The following is a 16,944-nucleotide window of genomic DNA, read 5'->3' as shown; positions in this document are numbered from 1 at the left end:
ATTTGATCGAACCTATGGAAAATATCGTTATCATTAGTTTCGATGATAATTTTCCTTTCAGAGATGAAACAGTTTTCGGCTGAAGGTCTGGAAAACTAGTTTCGCTTTCGGAATTTCTGTACTCTTTCTGGTTAGACTTTTTGATAAACGGTTAACTCTGTCATGAAGATAAACTTTTCGAGCACATGTGCGATTTTTTTCATTCCTGTATAAAAATCAGGAAAATAGTTATTAACAATAAAATGCGGAGAAAAGAATCTGCCAACCAACCCCGGAGCCGGGCTAGGTTGGCCGAGCTTGGAAAATATGTGAAACACATCAAATGTATCATAAAACGATTTCCTCAGTTAAAACCGGTTAGCATGCATCATTTTATTATATAGGTTCGTGCAAAAAATCCCCTTCTTGGTTTTGAGTCTTTTGAACTATTTTAGACTTAGTTTCGGCAGCATTAATAAACTTTTTCAGCTTCACTTCTACCTTTTCCGCCCCCAGCGTTCGCACTTTCGCTTGGTTTCATTTTTCTACTCCTCCAATGTTTTCATTGGAGAATTGGTAAAATTTTGGATCAATTCGCGATTTACAACCTTGACGCTCCTCCGAATCAGTTCGCATACTCTGCATCAGATTCTATACTGATTGACGAGTTTTGTTCGGGGTAGGGTCAATTTGTAACAAATCCTGTCAGGAATACTAAATGCTAAAAATTTTGATGGCTTTTGATTCATAAAATATTAGAAGCATCTTTTCTATAAACAATTTCCAACTTTTATTGATTCTAATCTCTTATTTATATTTCTCAATAATTTTAATTTATTTCCATTACATATTTCTCATGTTCATTTTTCGTTATAATCATCAATATAAGCATAACATCCAACTCTGTCCAAAAAAGGGATAACATTTCACGAACATCTAAGTGCACTTTGCTCTAAGCTATAATTACAACTCGGTCAACCAACCCCGCATAAAACTCGGCCTTGCTGTCCCTATGAATGTCTAGAACAATCACGATTAACAAAAATAAAAGTAAATTTATACTGGAAACCGACATGCCATTTTGTAAAGTTTTGAATACCCTTTCTAATGGTACCACGTTTTTGTAAATTGAACCTCGTTACAATTCTTACTTTACAAAACTGAAATTCACTCGCCAGTGTCAAAAAATAAAAAAAATGTGCTTCTGCACAAACTACAATACAAAAACATCTGATATTACGCTTCGGCCCACCTGCCCCGGTCTTCCCTATATATAAAAATTACAAAAAATACTGTTATGTGACTTTATATTCAATTTCCTGCTCTAAATATGTGCATGGATGTAGATGTAAATTTACAAAATATTATGTATCTGTTTACGACAAAGGTTTCTTATAAATCTTCGTATGGTTCACAATCCAAATATATCCTTCTTTCCATCTAAACAAAAAAGTCGACACATAACTATATTTTGGTTAACAAGGCGAGTAATGTAATAATAAAAAACGGATAGATTTCAATGATTATACATTAATTTGAAAGGTTGATTTATGAAATTCATGGAATTCGAATCAGCAGAAATGGTGATGTGAATTGGCCTCTGAGAAGCTGCGATTTGAAGCCGCTGGATTATGTTTTTTTTTTGGGAACGGTTAAAGATAAATGTTACGCCTACGATCCAGAATCAATTGAAGACCTCAAGCACGAAATTCAAGTTGCTATTAATGAAATAAGGCCAAAAACAATTGAAAATCCAAGCCAGCTGTGGGGGTCATTCGAACGAAATTATTTTTCATAATAAATTTCATGAATCAACTATTCAAATAAATGTATAATCATTGAAATCTATCAAACCGTTTTCTTATTATTGCATTTTCAAATTCGAAATTTTTCGTGGGACACCCTGTATATCTAAAATTTTTGACCATAACAGCTATATATCACGTCAGTGTTCTTTATTACGTTGTGGAATTTGACCTTATCTGTCGAAATACGAAGCGTCCGATTCACCAGGACATATTTGCATGACTAGTGCAAAATTCTGACTGGTAGTTTTTTCCGTTATCAATTTATGAAAAGACCCGGGTTTCATAGTGTAAGGCGCTAGTCTTGTAAACTAGTTATCGTATATTCGAGTCTCGACATAGTTGAACTCTTAGTGTCAATAGGATCGTAAAAACTAACCATGCAACGGTTTTGTATGACGAAAATCGGCAGCAAAGTCTTTTAAAAAAGAATGGTTTCTGCCTTTTCAAATGTTATAAAAACTATCTTTTATAGTCAAAAAGTCCATGTCTGATGCTACGAGGGTTGTAACTTATATATTCAGCCTTGAAATGAGAACAGTATTATATTTGGTCGAAAATGAGTTAAACCAAAATCAAAAAAATTCAAAATATTCCCTTAGATCAGTCAATCCCAAAGGGGTCGATATCGACCCCCAGTGCGTGGCAACACACGGTAGAGCTTGAGACATTTCACTTCGCTGCCGCAATGATAGGGTGAGTTTGGAAATCACTACCTATATCACTATGATCAAAATACACTTTTGCATATACTTTAACTTATTTTCATAACATTTTTTCCACTCTTCTTAAGTTACCCTCAAAGCATGGTTTTTGAACGCTTCGAAAGCTTCTTCAGGAGTATTGAAGCTCTCTCCATGCAGACTATGCTTCACGGAAGGGAACAAATAGAAATCGTTAGGTGCCAAGTCAGGACAAAACGGCGGGTGGCCCATCAATTCGACCTTTTTGGGTACACGAGTATTCGATTGTTTTAGCCGATGTGTGAGAGCTTCATTATCATGATGAAGAATGATTTTTCGTCTTGCGTTTGTTTTCCTTATTTTACGAGAAACTTCTGCAAACAAATGGTGCTTTATCAATCTGAGTTGACGACCTTACTTACTTTATTTTACTTTAATGGTGCACTTCCCATCTTCGGAGCATGACCGAACGAATTGTAGCTTTCCAAGATACTCTATCTTGAGCCACCGTTCTCCAGTCGCTCTGTATTCCCGCTGCGCGTACATTCTCTTTGATTGCGCACAGCCAGCGAGTGCGAGGTGTACCCCGTAGTCGACGACCTCTCCCAGGTTCTCTGCTGAGCATCACGTAGACCATTTTCTCTTCTGGCATTCTTGCTACATGTCCAGCCCACTGTAGTCTGCCGTGTTTTATATGCCTTCCAATGTCCGCATCATTGTATATATGTATGTATTGTTGGATTTTCTTCTCAAAGACACCGAGTACTCGAAAATATGTTCCCTTCAACGACCATGGTTTGTGGCCGTATAGTACAACAGTATCAACAACGTGTATAGAACAAGTTTTGTGCGTGTTTGCAAGCTACGAGACTTCAGCTGGTTACGGAGCCCGTTGAAAGCCCTATTATCAGCTGAAACACACCCTTTTACCTCGCGGCTAATACCATTATCGCATGTCACTAGTGTTCCAAGATATATGAACTCATCAAAAACCTCGTATAGTACCCCATCAATCTCCACCTCGGTCCTACACCGTTTGGACTACCTCGTTCTCTACCAGCCACCATGTATTTAGTCTTGGTAGAGTTTATCGTCAACCCTATTCCCGCAGCTACTTTCTTGAAGGGCACAAAAGCCTCTTCCACAGCTCTACGATCCACACCAACAATATATATGTTGTCCGCAAAACCAAGAAGCATGTAAGACTTATTGATGACGGTTCCGTTTCTCTGCACGCCGGATCTTCGTATGGCACCTTCAAGCACTATTTTGAATTGACGACCTTATAATCCTCTAAAAAAATTGTAGTGGTATGTCCGTTTATATCGAAAAAAACAAGACACAAATTTCTTTGCTTCGAGCGCGAAAAACTTTGACTGAATTTGTTTTTTTTTCTAACACCCATGCCACCTGTGTAGATGTTATACACTAAATTTGAAGCACCACGATGGAATTTTTTCAGCATTTCTTTGCACCAATCGACACGAGTGAGATTCAACGTGACCAATTTTCTTCATGACTAAATGTTCATGCAAAATAACATATAAGCTTCAAACTCTAATGTCCTAGGCTGCTTCCATTTTACGGTACGCCACATGACGATCTTCCATTATCAGAATTTTCACAGCATCGATTTTGGACAACTTTCTTTGAGTACGATCAGGCAAACTACGATCATGATTGAATTCAAATTTTTCACAGTCACATAGGATAGCGCTATACTGGCAAAAGTCGAACTAGATGGCTAAACCGATTTTCACAAATAAAGATTCAAATGAAAGGTCTCATAGTCCCATAGCCTGCTATTGAATTTCATTCCGATCCGACTTCCTGTTCCGGAGATATAGGATGATATGTACCAAAAAAGTGAAAAAAATATGCACTCACTTTTTTTAGAGATGGCTGAACCGATTTTCACAAACTAAGATTCAAATAAAAGGTATTATGGTCCCATAGCTTGCTATTGAATTTCATTTGAATGTGACTTCCGGTTCCGGAGTTATATGGTAATATGTAAAAATTTGAGAAAAAGTTTACACTCAATTATTTCTGGAACAACTCAACTGATTTTTGCAAACTAAGATTCAAATGAAAGGTCTTATAATATCCTAAAAATTTATGGAACATTTTATCAGGATCCGACTTCCGGTTTCGTAACTAAAGCGAGATAACTGGAAAATTACCAATTTTATTAGTATGGTTTTAAACATGTAAAAATCCCATAAAACTGTCTGATAAATTCTTCTAGTTAGCAGAGCTTGTTAGTTTGTGGGCATGAAAACTTAATTCGGCACTACTGGTCCCCTCTTTTCCTGTTCCGAGAGCACCGAAAGTGGAGAAGAAAAACTCTTAAAACTAAATTCACTTCGATTTCTCTGCGATGCTTGAACCGATTTTCACAAATCTTGATTTGAATTAAAGTTCATACTGTCTTTAAACCTACTGTGAAATTTCATCCGGATCCGCAGTTACAGGGCGATGAGTGTCAAAGTTTTCAAATCGCCATATAGAGTGACAATATGTACAACACCTAAAGAAGAAGAAAACACAAAACGAACAAGGTGTGCTTTGTTCTATTTCGTACACGTTATGTAGTGATGTCAATAATAATAAAAATAATAATAATAATAATATTAATAATAATAATAATAATAATAATAATAATAATAATAATAATAATAATAATAATAATAATAATAATAATAATAATAATAATAATAATAATAATAATAATAATAATAATTATGATAATAATAATAATAATAATAATAATAATAATAATAATAATAATACATATATATATATATGAAAATAGATGTAAGTTTGTATGTTTGTAACGCGATAACTTCGGAACTACTGAACGGATTGCCACCAAACTTGGCACAGGTACTTCTTGTATTTCAGAGATGGTTTAGGGAGTATATTTATATGGGAGAGAGCGTAGCAAGTGTCATAAACAAGGGGGGGGGGGTATGGAAAAATTCATATAACTTTACCAGAATCGACACGTTTTGAAGACCGTAGAACCATTTTGCATACCTTAGATATGACTGGATGTAGCAAGTGCCTTTAAATAGGGGGGTGTAATGTTTAAAACGGCATAATACCGAAACTACTAAACGGATTGCCACCAAACTTGGCACATATAGGGTAACAGGGTTATGAAAGCCGTGGAATGCTCATCGGACTCGATACTCTACAAGTACGCCGAGATCTGTTCCGTGCAATGCTGATTGCCGATATTTTGACGAACAATATTGATTGCCCTGCACTACTTAGTGAAATCAACATCAACGTTCGTTCTAGAGCTCTTCGCAACAACAACCTCCTGAGAATGCCTCTACGTCGTACTAACTACGGAATCAACGGTGCCGTTATTGGATTGCAGCGAACCTTCAATGGCGTATCTATGGGATTCGATTTCCATTTTCCTCGTAGCAGAATAAAAGCGAATTTTTTTAATATTCTTAGAAATAATCATTAGGACTTTAGTTTGTCTGTTGATTAAAATATATAAATAAATAAATAAATAAATAAATAAATAAAACAGAGGTATTTTGGCCACTTCATATATTTTGGCCCACCTAACAAACTTTATCGATTTTATCGAATTTTATCGATGTTAAGTAACCGATGTTGCATAAATTTGAATCTAATCACATTAAATTACCCATTGCGGAAGGGTTTTTCAAAGATATACAACATTTGGTGGATATTTATTCAAAGTGGACCAAAATAAAATCAATCCTAAAGTGGGCCAAAATACCTCTGTTACCCTACTTCTTGCTTTTCTGAGATAGTCATAAGCGTATTTCTATGGGGGGAGGGAGCGTAGTAAGTGTTCTTAACAGGGGAGCTCATGAAAAAATTTGTCTAATTTGACGAGAATCGAAACTTTTTTAAGACCATAGAAACATTTTGCTTATATTAGATATGATATGGGGGGTGGATGTAGCAAGTGCCTTTAAAAAGGGGGGTGTTATGTTTGTAATGGCATAACTCCGGAATTACTGAACGGATTGCTATCAAACTTGACACATTTACTTCTTGATCTTCAGAGATGGTCATAATCGTATTTTTATGGGGGGAGGGGGCGTAGCAAGTGTCATAACCAAGAAGGGGTCATGAAAAAATTCATATAACTTGATGAAAACCGATATTTTTTGAAGATCTTAGAAACATTTTGCATACCATAGATATAATTTAATGGGGGATGGATGCAGCAAGTGCCTTCAAAAAGGGGGAGTGTAATGTTTGTAATGGCATAACTTCAAAACTACTTAACGGATTGCTTCTAAACCTGGTACATGTACTTCTTGCTCTTCAGACATGGTTTTAAGAATATTTCCATGGGAGGAGGGAGCGTAGCAAGTGTCCTTATCAAAGGTGGTCATTAAAAATATTATCTAATTTGCCGAGAATCAGTACTTTTTGAAGACACTTTTTCCCCAACTTTGATAAGATTATAAGGATATTCTGTTAGGAGAGGGTGTAGTAAGTGCCTCTAAAAAAGGAGTGCAATGTTTGTAACGGCATAACTCCGGAACTATTGCTGTTCAGAAATAGTCATAAAGGTATTTTTATAGGAGCGGAAGCGTAGCAAGTATCATTAACAGGAGGGGCCAAAAAAAATCATAAAATTTTACAAGAATCGATAATTTTTGAAGATAATGCAAATATTCTCCATACCTTAGATATGATAGATTTGGGGAGTGAAAGTAGCAAGTGCATAAAAAAGGAGGATGTAACGGCATAACTCCGACACTACTGAATGGATTGCTATCACACTTGGCATAGCTGATTTTTGCTCTTCAGAGATAGTTGTAAGGGTATTTTTATGGGAGAGAGAGAGCGTAGCAACTATCCTTAACAAGGATCATGAAAAAATTTATTTAATTTGACGAGAATCGATACTTTTTGGAGACCATAGATACTTTTTGTGCAACTTAGTGTATTCGTGTGGGATGGATGTAGTACGTCCCTCTAAAAAGGGGATGTAATGTTTGTAACGGCGCAACTTCGGAACTACTGAACGGATTGCTATCAAATTTGGCACAGATACTTCTTGCTCTTCAGAAATGATCATTAGGACATTTTCAGGGAGGAAAGTGTGTAGGAAGTGTCCTTAACATTGGGGGAGGGGGTCAATGACGAAAGAATGGAATCGACATTTAGACTAGAAGGAGGGGTTTTTGAAAATAAATTTTAATGCCCCATTTTTTATAAAACAAGAGAGTGGCAAAAATTTCAAGGTCGTATTTTTCTTTGAATAATGATAATTTCTAAGGATCTGGTTCCATTTTGCCAGGGAATTCAAAGAGCTATAGGAAAATAATCTTTATCTGTCTATGAACGTGAGTGTATTTAAGTTTCAGCATAACTACGAAACAACTAAACGAATCGCCACCAAGTTTGGCACATGTACCAAAGGTGGGAATCGATATTTTTTGAAAAGCACTGATACACTACTCAGGATAATCATGGAGGAGATCTGTAGTAAGTTCACTGACAAAAAGGAAGTTAAATCAAAATAGATTATAAGGTTATTTTGAGGGTGAGAGAGAACATGGATAGTGTAAGAAAAAATTGATCGGGTTTTACGAAAAGTTGGTACTTCTTTACGAGTACAGTATATTTCTAGCAACTGAGAGAGGTTCACAAAAATATTCACAAGAGGAAGGGGAAATAAGTATTCTCAACATTGATCTGAATTGACGAAATCATACAATCAATGTGCATTTTATTATGTAAATTGAGAAAACTATCGACTCTAGGTGATGGCAATAGGATTACAACAACATTTGTATTAACTGAATCATTATGCTATAGGTTTTCCTCTCCGATAAATGAAAAAAAATGGTTAAAGCCTTGGTAAAATAAATTATATAAAAACGTCATTCTATAGTACGAATGTAGTTATGATGTTAAACAACGTTTCGTTATAAAATAATCATTATCAGATGGAAAATTTTGAACAATTCATGATGTCATAAAATGTTTATAAAGAGGAGGGAGTAGCAAGTGATTATATCCATGGAAGCCAAAGGTATTGTAGATCGATTGTGACGAGGAAGTACGGAAATACTTTACAACCACATATAGATATGAAACTCGGAGATTACTAAGAAGGTATTTATAGAGAGAAAGGTGTTTTAAATGTTCCTAACAAAAGGGTTCAAATATAAAACTGACCCAATATGTCGAGAATACCATGAAAATTATGATTATTGTGAGATCTGAGATGGGACACTGATCATTCGCAGTCTGAACATGAACGGAGTATTATTCGATCGGGTTTCCGTCTAAGTTATGTTTCACTACAAGAGTATTTCACTAAGCAGGACAACTTCGAGAATTTTTTTCGGCCTTCCTTTCACGAAACATTTCCGAGCAACGCCGGGTAATTGAGCTAGTAATAATAATAATAATAATATTAATAATAATAATAATAATAATAATAATCCTATTACATGTTTTATGCTGTTTAGCTTGACTTACATATGCAGAAGTAACAAAAACACAGGTTCGTTTCGTTTGTTAGATTTCGTTTAATTGGTTTAATCAAAATAGAGCATGAGATAGTAAGTATAGGTTTAACTACGTTAAACACTGTTCCAATTTGTAGGTCATATTTGTTGGTAGTTAAAGAACCAACTTCGGCTATTCCGTTTATCTGAATCCGGTTTCGGAAGAATTGGGAATAGTGATCAAAAACTGCAAAAAGGATCTCTTTTACTTTTCTTGGAAATGGCCAAATCGATTTTCACAAACTTATAGGTTCAAAAGAAAAGTCTTACAGTTTCATACGGAATTCCTTAATTTGTTGTGGATACTTCTTTCGGTTCCGGAACTACAAGGTAAACAAGTTTTATAGAGTTTGTGAGATTAGATCCGAACAAGTTATCCTATTTCTATTCAATAAACAGTTATTTGTGCGAATTTCATGATTATATTTATGATGTAATGAGTAATATGAGAAAGGCATCATTACACCACTAGGTGGATTAAAATAGGTTTTTTTTTTTGAAAAGGTTTACACCAAACACCGAAACGTTGTATTATAAACAACATTCATTTCTATCATGACTTCAACAGCCACGTTTTCTTGAAATATTAGAACAGTTGGTGGAGAAAACCTACGCCGAATGATGCCGCCGCTAATCACAAACCCCAATTTACGTGATACTTTTGTGATAATGTAAATCGAAGATATATAGTTCATCCAATTGACTAACTCTAGTTTTTATTGAGCTACTAATACTGTAGACGATTTTAAATGGATTCCCAGTGCGGTAAGACGTAATAACCTGATATTTTGCAACGTTAAAGATGAGTTTGTTTCTGTGACACTAATTAACGAACAATTCTAGTAGATATTGTAACCACTGACAATTCTCAACTATCATTGCAAACACTGTCACATCGATACGCCGCTCCTGCTCATCAAAAATTCTCCTGCGCCGTCGATTTTGACATTTAATATCTGCACACAAGTCTACGGTAGGTCACACTATTTTTAATTAATTCAAATTGGTGTAATGGAAAGCGACGTTGAAATGAATATGGATACGATTACTTTAGATATACATGCATGGAACGAATCCAACTGTGTGAAATCGGCGAAATTGGGAAAAAGAGTAGCTTTTTGAACATTTGTGCTTTACGCATAAAATCAACTGATTTGAGATTAGAAAGATAATTACATTGTTCGAGTTTTTTTCGTGCGCATGACCTTAATGTTCATCACTGATTTGTTCGATGAGTTCTACAACTTTTGCCAAAAGTGCCAATATGTGATCGACAAAAATCAGCAAATCACTGTATTGATCGTCAACATCTTTCAAGATTCTGCATTAGTGGCAACCCTGATACCCATCGCAAAGAGAGTGAGCGTGTGCTGCTCTCTCCATGCCTGTCCTGTTGCCAATTGCCGGCGGCACATCCTAACAACAATGAAAACGTGGTTCGCTGACGAGTGGAAACAACGCCGCGCCAACTGAGGAAACACACAACAAATCCCCCTCTCGGGGAGCGAGGCGAGTGTTGAAATGGCTTAGTAAATGCCGGCACTGGATCGACGGTTTCATTCAGTCGTCGGTAGGTTCCGTCGCAGACCAGTCGCTCTAGTCGGTGCGGGTATCGGTAAACCAGTCGGATTATGGAACCAAAGGTAATCAGTCAGCGAATATAATTCATTCGCAAAATCGCCGTGGACGCGAAACGTAAAAACAACTTCATCGAGTGTTTGTGCTCCAAAGTGAATGTAAACAATCGTAAGAGTGGTTGATGACAGTGCGTTGCTACGACGGTGCCCCTTGGCCTAGTACCAGCTGTTTGAATCGAAGGTGTCCGAAAATGTAACCTAGGCATTGATAATATATCGATAATTTCGTTTGTTTTTTTTTTCGATTGATAAATAGAATAGTGATAGAGTGGAACAAAGATTGAAATTAAAACACTGTGTGAAAAGTGAAATACGAGTACAAGTTTGGTCGCAGAAATGCTGACATCACCGTTGACATCTTCATACGATGTGCAATGTTTGGTGTATTCAAGTAATTCAATCTTGCGATACTATGCGATTAAGAATGCACATCAACCACGTGGAAATAATAATGGACAGTGATGTGAAGAAATCCGTCTGTCTGCAATCTAGCGAATTTTGATTAAAACTTTTGTTTGTGGTATGTTATCAGTAGTTCATAACTTTTTCTGTTGGGTAAGTCCATTATTTCTATAGACTATTATGACTGACTTCTAGCTCGTCGAAACATACAATCTATCTGAATCTATATACCTCTATGCAGACTACCAGCATAGATTTTTACTTGTGACATCTAAAACGTTTGACCCCGACAAGTATTTCATGGAGTAACAGCAGCGGGACAAAAATTTGAAGTACTGCTCAAGATGTCCTGAAGGAGAAGTGCCAACAATTGAAGCTTGCGGGAGTGTCATCTTCGATGAAAAGATCTTGTCATTGTAAACATGTCGTAGTAACTCTAAAACTGCATTGCAGTGTAGTCTTTTTATCTAGGAATCATAGATTGACATCCGTTACTGCTAGTGGACTGACACAAAATTGGCATATAACGGCATCTACGTAGTAATGAAACACGTGCTTTTCCAAACTATAATTTAATGTTGAAAACTAGTATTTGGGAAATTGTTTTTTCCGTAAATAATGTGACTGTGGGGCATTTTTGTTTAATCTAAGCGAGTGAAAATCGGTCCAACGGTCTCTGAGAAAATCGAGCGTACATATTTTGAAAATTTGAAAATTACTCCGGCATCGAAACCGGATGAAATTCAATAGCAGACTAAAGGACTATAAAACCTTCCATTTGAATCAAAGATTAGAGAATCAGTCACTCAGTGGTCTCTGAAAAAATCGAGTGCACGGGTAAAGCTCAACAACGGAGCACGAGTCTACTTTTCATGTTAATCTGAGTTTATGACAAACAGTCTCTGAAAAAGTAATAAATCTCATACAAACTAAACCGCTGGAACAAAAATATAGTTTCACCGATCGAGCTCAAATTGTGTATAGTTTCTATGGGACCATGCGATTTTTCCGTACGCTATGAATCGTCTGCAAAGTCTGTGGAAACAGAAGGTAATACCAAGGCTTTTCTTTGTTTTCTATGAGACCTAAATTGAACGCGATATTTTCTCAAATATAGCCCACATCTCGATCTAATTATTAGTGCAGTATTGCTCGGAAAGTGCGTGAGACATCGATGGAAGCAAATGACAGTCGGGAGGGGCCAAGATTGGGGATTATGAAGTTCGGGGCAAAGTTGTCATCTGATTTCAGAAATTATGTTTTGGATCGCTTTCGCTATGTGTGCGGGGAAGTTATCGTAATACAACATGACCTTCTCATGTGTTGTGAAACATTCTGGTCGGTTTTCCGAGCAATGCTCGATTCAAATTCATAATTTGCGAGTGCGATTAGTATTTACAGCTCGTCTGGAAGCTTGTAGTGCAAGACACTTTTGTTGTGAATATGACTTACTTTACTCTGGGGCGCATAGATAAGAATGTGTAGAACTTAAGCGCAAATATCTCTAAATATACATAAATTTTTTCTCCATTCTATCGGTAATATGGGCAGCAATTCGTGATCAAATTTTCAGTACTATGAGATAACCACAACTAACTCAAATTTGAACATTTAGGGGTTTTGTTGGTTTGTGCAAAAAGCACATATTTTGTTCCTATTTCTTCGCGTTTCGCTTTCGGCTTATCAGTACTTAAAGCAGTTCAATGCTAGACGCGAGATGGCAATCAAATTTGAGGGTTTTTTTTAAACGTTTGGTATGAACGAGCATTGAGGTGAAACTCAGTGTCAAATAAGGCGCGTAAAATTTCAACCGCTTGAATTGAATGAATCATCGCACAAAGCGTATCGTGCTAAACCGACACATAGAAACACGGAACGCAGTGGGTTTACGACAGGTACTAACTATGGATGGTTACAAACCTTTAATATAAAAGGTGATTTTTTTGAGGTTAGGATTTTCATGCATTAGTATTTGCTCAGATTTTTTGAGGTTATGATTTTCATGCATTATTATTTGCTCAGTATGCTCTGACATTTCATCATGAATAGACTTACTAACGAGCAACGCTTGCAAATCAGTGAATGGGCCCTAGAAAAGTTGGCAGAAAATCCGCTTTTTTATCGACAAATTTTGTTCAGCGATGAGGCTCATTTCTGGTTGAATGGCTACGTGAATAAGCAAAATTGCCGCATTTGGAGTGAAGAGCAACCAGAAGCCGTTCAAGAACTGCCCGTGCATCCCGAAAAATGCACTGTTTGGTGTGGTTTGTACGCTGGTGGAATCATTGGACCGTATTTTTTCAAAGATGCTGTTGGACGCAACGTTACAGTGAATGGCGATCGCTATCGTTCGATGCTAACAAACTTTTTGTTGCCAAAAATGGAAGAACTGAACTTGGTTGACATGTGGTTTCAACAAGATGGCGCTACATGCCACACAGCTCGCGATTCTATGGCCATTTTGAGGGAAAACTTCGGAGAACAATTCATCTCAAGAAATGGACCGGTAAGTTGGCCACCAAGATCATGCGATTTGACGCCTTTAGACTATTTTTTGTGGGGCTACGTCAAGTCTAAAGTCTACAGAAATAAGCCAGTAACTATTCCAGCTTTGGAAGACAACATTTCCGAAGAAATTCGGGCTATTCCGGCCGAAATGCTCGAAAAAGTTGCCCAAAATTGGACTTTCCGAATGGACCACCTAAGACGCAGCCGCGGTCAACATTTAAATGAAATTATCTTCAAAAAGTAAATGTCATGTACCAATCTAACGTTTAAAATAAAGAACCGATGAGATTTTGCAAATTTTATGCGTTTTATTGTTTAAAAAAGTTCTCAAGCTCTTAAAAAATCACCCTGTATTTAATTGACTAATATGCGGGAGACATATGTGTGCATGTTGCTTAAGATGGTCAATATAGTAGATCAATTTATAATCAAAATGCTATTATAAGGAGTGTATCGAAAATAAGCTATCCACATACATTAGTGGTGTACGCATGTATTTGTTATGGTTTTTTATGCTCAGATAACAGCATGCTGTGCGTTTGGCTGTCAGTTTTCGTTTGTTTATTTGTTTGTGCGGTTGAAATTCTGCGTTTTCAAAATGTCGCGTATTGAAAAGGAAGTGAAAATTAAGGTTCTGGACACATGGCTAAGTGAGAAGGGTATTACTATGTAAATATTGGCGAAGCGGTTTGGAATTCAACATGCCAGCTACCAGGAAGAGGCAGAAAACCCGGTTTTTCCAACCCGAAACTGGACCAGAAAGTGGTATCTCTAATCATGAAGAACAAATCAATGTCAATACGAGATTTGGCCAAAAAGCAGGAACGAGTGTCGGAATGATCCAGCGTATCGAGAGGTGAAATCACCTAAAGACCTACAAGAAGCAGAAAATCTAGAAACAAAGAGTAGAACAGAAGAAGCGAGCAGCAACAAGGGCTCGGAAATTGTATTCGCGTCTTTTGCAGTGTCCGGATGCATGCGTTTTGATGAACGATGAAACTTATGTAAAGAAGGACTCAAAAACCCTTCCAGGTCCATAATACTTTACTGTCGTCGTTGGGGAAGATGTGAGTGATGTGGATAGGTCGATTCAAGTGAAGAAATTCGGTCGAAAGGTACTGATATGGTAAGCAATATGTTCCTGTGGTTTGAAGTCAACCATTTTTCACACTACCGGAACTATAAATGCAGAAATCTATCGATCTGAGTGTCTCCAGAAGAGATTACTGCCTTTATATAAGAAGCATAGTACACCTCCACTGCTTTGGCCGGATTTAGTGTCGGCTGACTATGACGAAACCACTCTCAATTAACTTGCGGAAAGGGTATAAATTTCGTTGCGAAAAATATCAATCCACCAAATTGCCCTCAGCTTCGACCCATCGAACGTTACTAGGCAATCGTGAAAAGGGTCTTCAAGAAGACTGGTAAGGCAGCTGGGAACATGCAGGAGTTCAAAAAAATTTGGGCTTAAGCTTCCACAAAATTCGATGCAACACTTGTCCGGAACTTGATGGAGAGCGTTCGATCCAAAGTCCGAGAATTCGTGAAGTAATAACATAAATTTTATCCCGTTTTCATTATGCTCAAGTTTACCCTCGTACAATAAAGGATCAATTTTTAGTTTGAATAAAATATCGTTTTTTATCATAATTTGAAAGAAAAATTTGTGGATAGCTTATTTTCGATACACTCCTCAATAAATGTACTTGCCCAATGCGAAATTTTTCCCTCTTTGTTGCAGACCAAAACCTTTTAAAAACTAGAAATATCCAGTTTGTGAAGTGAATATCATATTGATATTCTTTCAAATCATCATAAAATTTGTATTTTCGAGTCGGGTTTGACAAGCAAGTTAGCAAGTTTTTCAATTTATGGATGAATTTAAACATTACATTTTTGATTGAATAAGTCTTGTCCCCTATACAACTCCGTAATGTTTCACTCTCGCGTGTTCCGCCTTATAATTTGTAACCGTCAAGCGACGCCAGTGACATGAGTATGGCGGTGGTGGGTTTAGTAACCAAATATTTACTTACACCAACCTGATCTTTAGCTCCCGTAGACGGGGTTCGAATATCGGCTACTTTTCTGAAACATTGGATCGATCGCGAGACTGAGCCGAATGGTTTAAGTCCGACAAAAGCTAACCAATCAGGGCAGGACACGTCCGGAACTTTATGAGATCACGCGATATCTACCGAACCCGAAAGGGGTTCTCGGATCCGTGAGAGCAAAGCCAAAATCACTTGATCGTGATACCACTCGACAGTGCAGACGGTGATAAAAGAATAAATGTGGCAAACGTAGGCAATCCAGTAAAGTGACCAGAAAAGTGCAAAACATAATTTATTCAGAAAAGTGAGTTTCATTACAAAGCAAGCCTTATATAACATACATAATATAATTGTATACGTTTAGGACAATTGCCACTAGATAAAATAGCGTGAACCAGAATTGTACTAGGCGACATAGTTCGAATACAGGTAAATGATTAGTTGAATCTGGCTCATGAAAAGTGCTGAAGAAATGTCTATTTCCGCCTGAAGAACCTTCAGGCGAAGGTTTAAATTTTCCGCTAGAAAAACTGCTGATTGATCAAGGAGCAGGGAAACCTAACGCTAACTAGCCTACGAAAGGGTCCACGATACCGCCTTGCTCCGAAACGGCAGCCATAACACCATCGGTCGTTCCGCCATCGTGGATTGATATCAGTCTAGTCACTTCGTTCTCGTCCAGCATCCCGTGAGTCCAGTCTACACGGCTGACCCGATAGTCACGTCGTTTCATCTCACCGTCCGAGAACATCATCTGCACGGGCACCACTCATACCAACTGGTATCTTCGTTTCCTATGAAAGCTTCCTCGGTGACGACCGAGTCGAGGCTCTGAAACGCTCCGGAAGGCGCCGCGACATCGAAGCAGAAGGCAGTCATGTGATATCGACACCGGAATATAAAGGTCAGATCATTCAGTTCACCTCTTAGAATAAGATACCTGTAGAGCAGAGTTAAGCTAATGAATATAAATTGTAAACTGCCGATATAGTTATCACTTACCGTACAGTAGTTTTGGTGGAGGTTCAAGAGCTTTTGGATTCGTTTCTCGATTTCTCTTCCTTTAGTTGGAGTTGGTACAGGTAGTTCGTACCTGACCTGCCCTGAGAAAGTTAGCCGGGCCGGTAAAACACGCTCCTTCGTCGTACAGGATCCCCTGTACTGGCGCTTAAGCGAAGGAGTTCAGAAGGGTAGTTTACAGGAGGATCTATCGTTGTGCGGAAATGGTTGAAGTATCGGGTGTCTAGTATAGTTGGAGATATTCTCTACCATGTCCGAAGCCACCTCTCCTGGCAACTAAACTTTACTGTTACAAATTGTACCATTACAATAATGCAAGTGACACA

At 37.4% G+C, this 16,944-nt stretch overlaps 1 protein-coding gene across 3 annotated transcripts in view; it reads left to right on the top strand.

The window, feature by feature from the left end:
- LOC131432604 (atrial natriuretic peptide receptor 1) overlaps positions 1–16,944 on the top strand; it is a 368,937-nt gene that overhangs the window by 144,458 nt on the left and 207,535 nt on the right. Inside the window, exons 1-2 of one of the 3 annotated variants that reach the window (XM_058598969.1) lie at positions 10,574–10,637; positions 10,888–11,186. The exons of 1 other annotated variant lie outside the window; for it this stretch is intronic. The gene's annotated coding sequence lies outside the window, so the exon portion shown is untranslated. Of the gene's footprint in view, positions 1–10,546; positions 11,187–16,944 lie in introns of those variants that run through there. One more of the 3 variants, XM_058598968.1, reaches the window with a different exon arrangement.

The sequence above is a fragment of the Malaya genurostris genome, chromosome 2, assembly GCF_030247185.1.
Source record: "Malaya genurostris strain Urasoe2022 chromosome 2, Malgen_1.1, whole genome shotgun sequence".
NCBI classification, from domain to species: Eukaryota; Metazoa; Arthropoda; class Insecta; order Diptera; family Culicidae; genus Malaya; species Malaya genurostris.
Note: the sequence above shows the minus strand (reverse complement) of the source record. Positions and strands in the feature narration are given on the sequence as shown.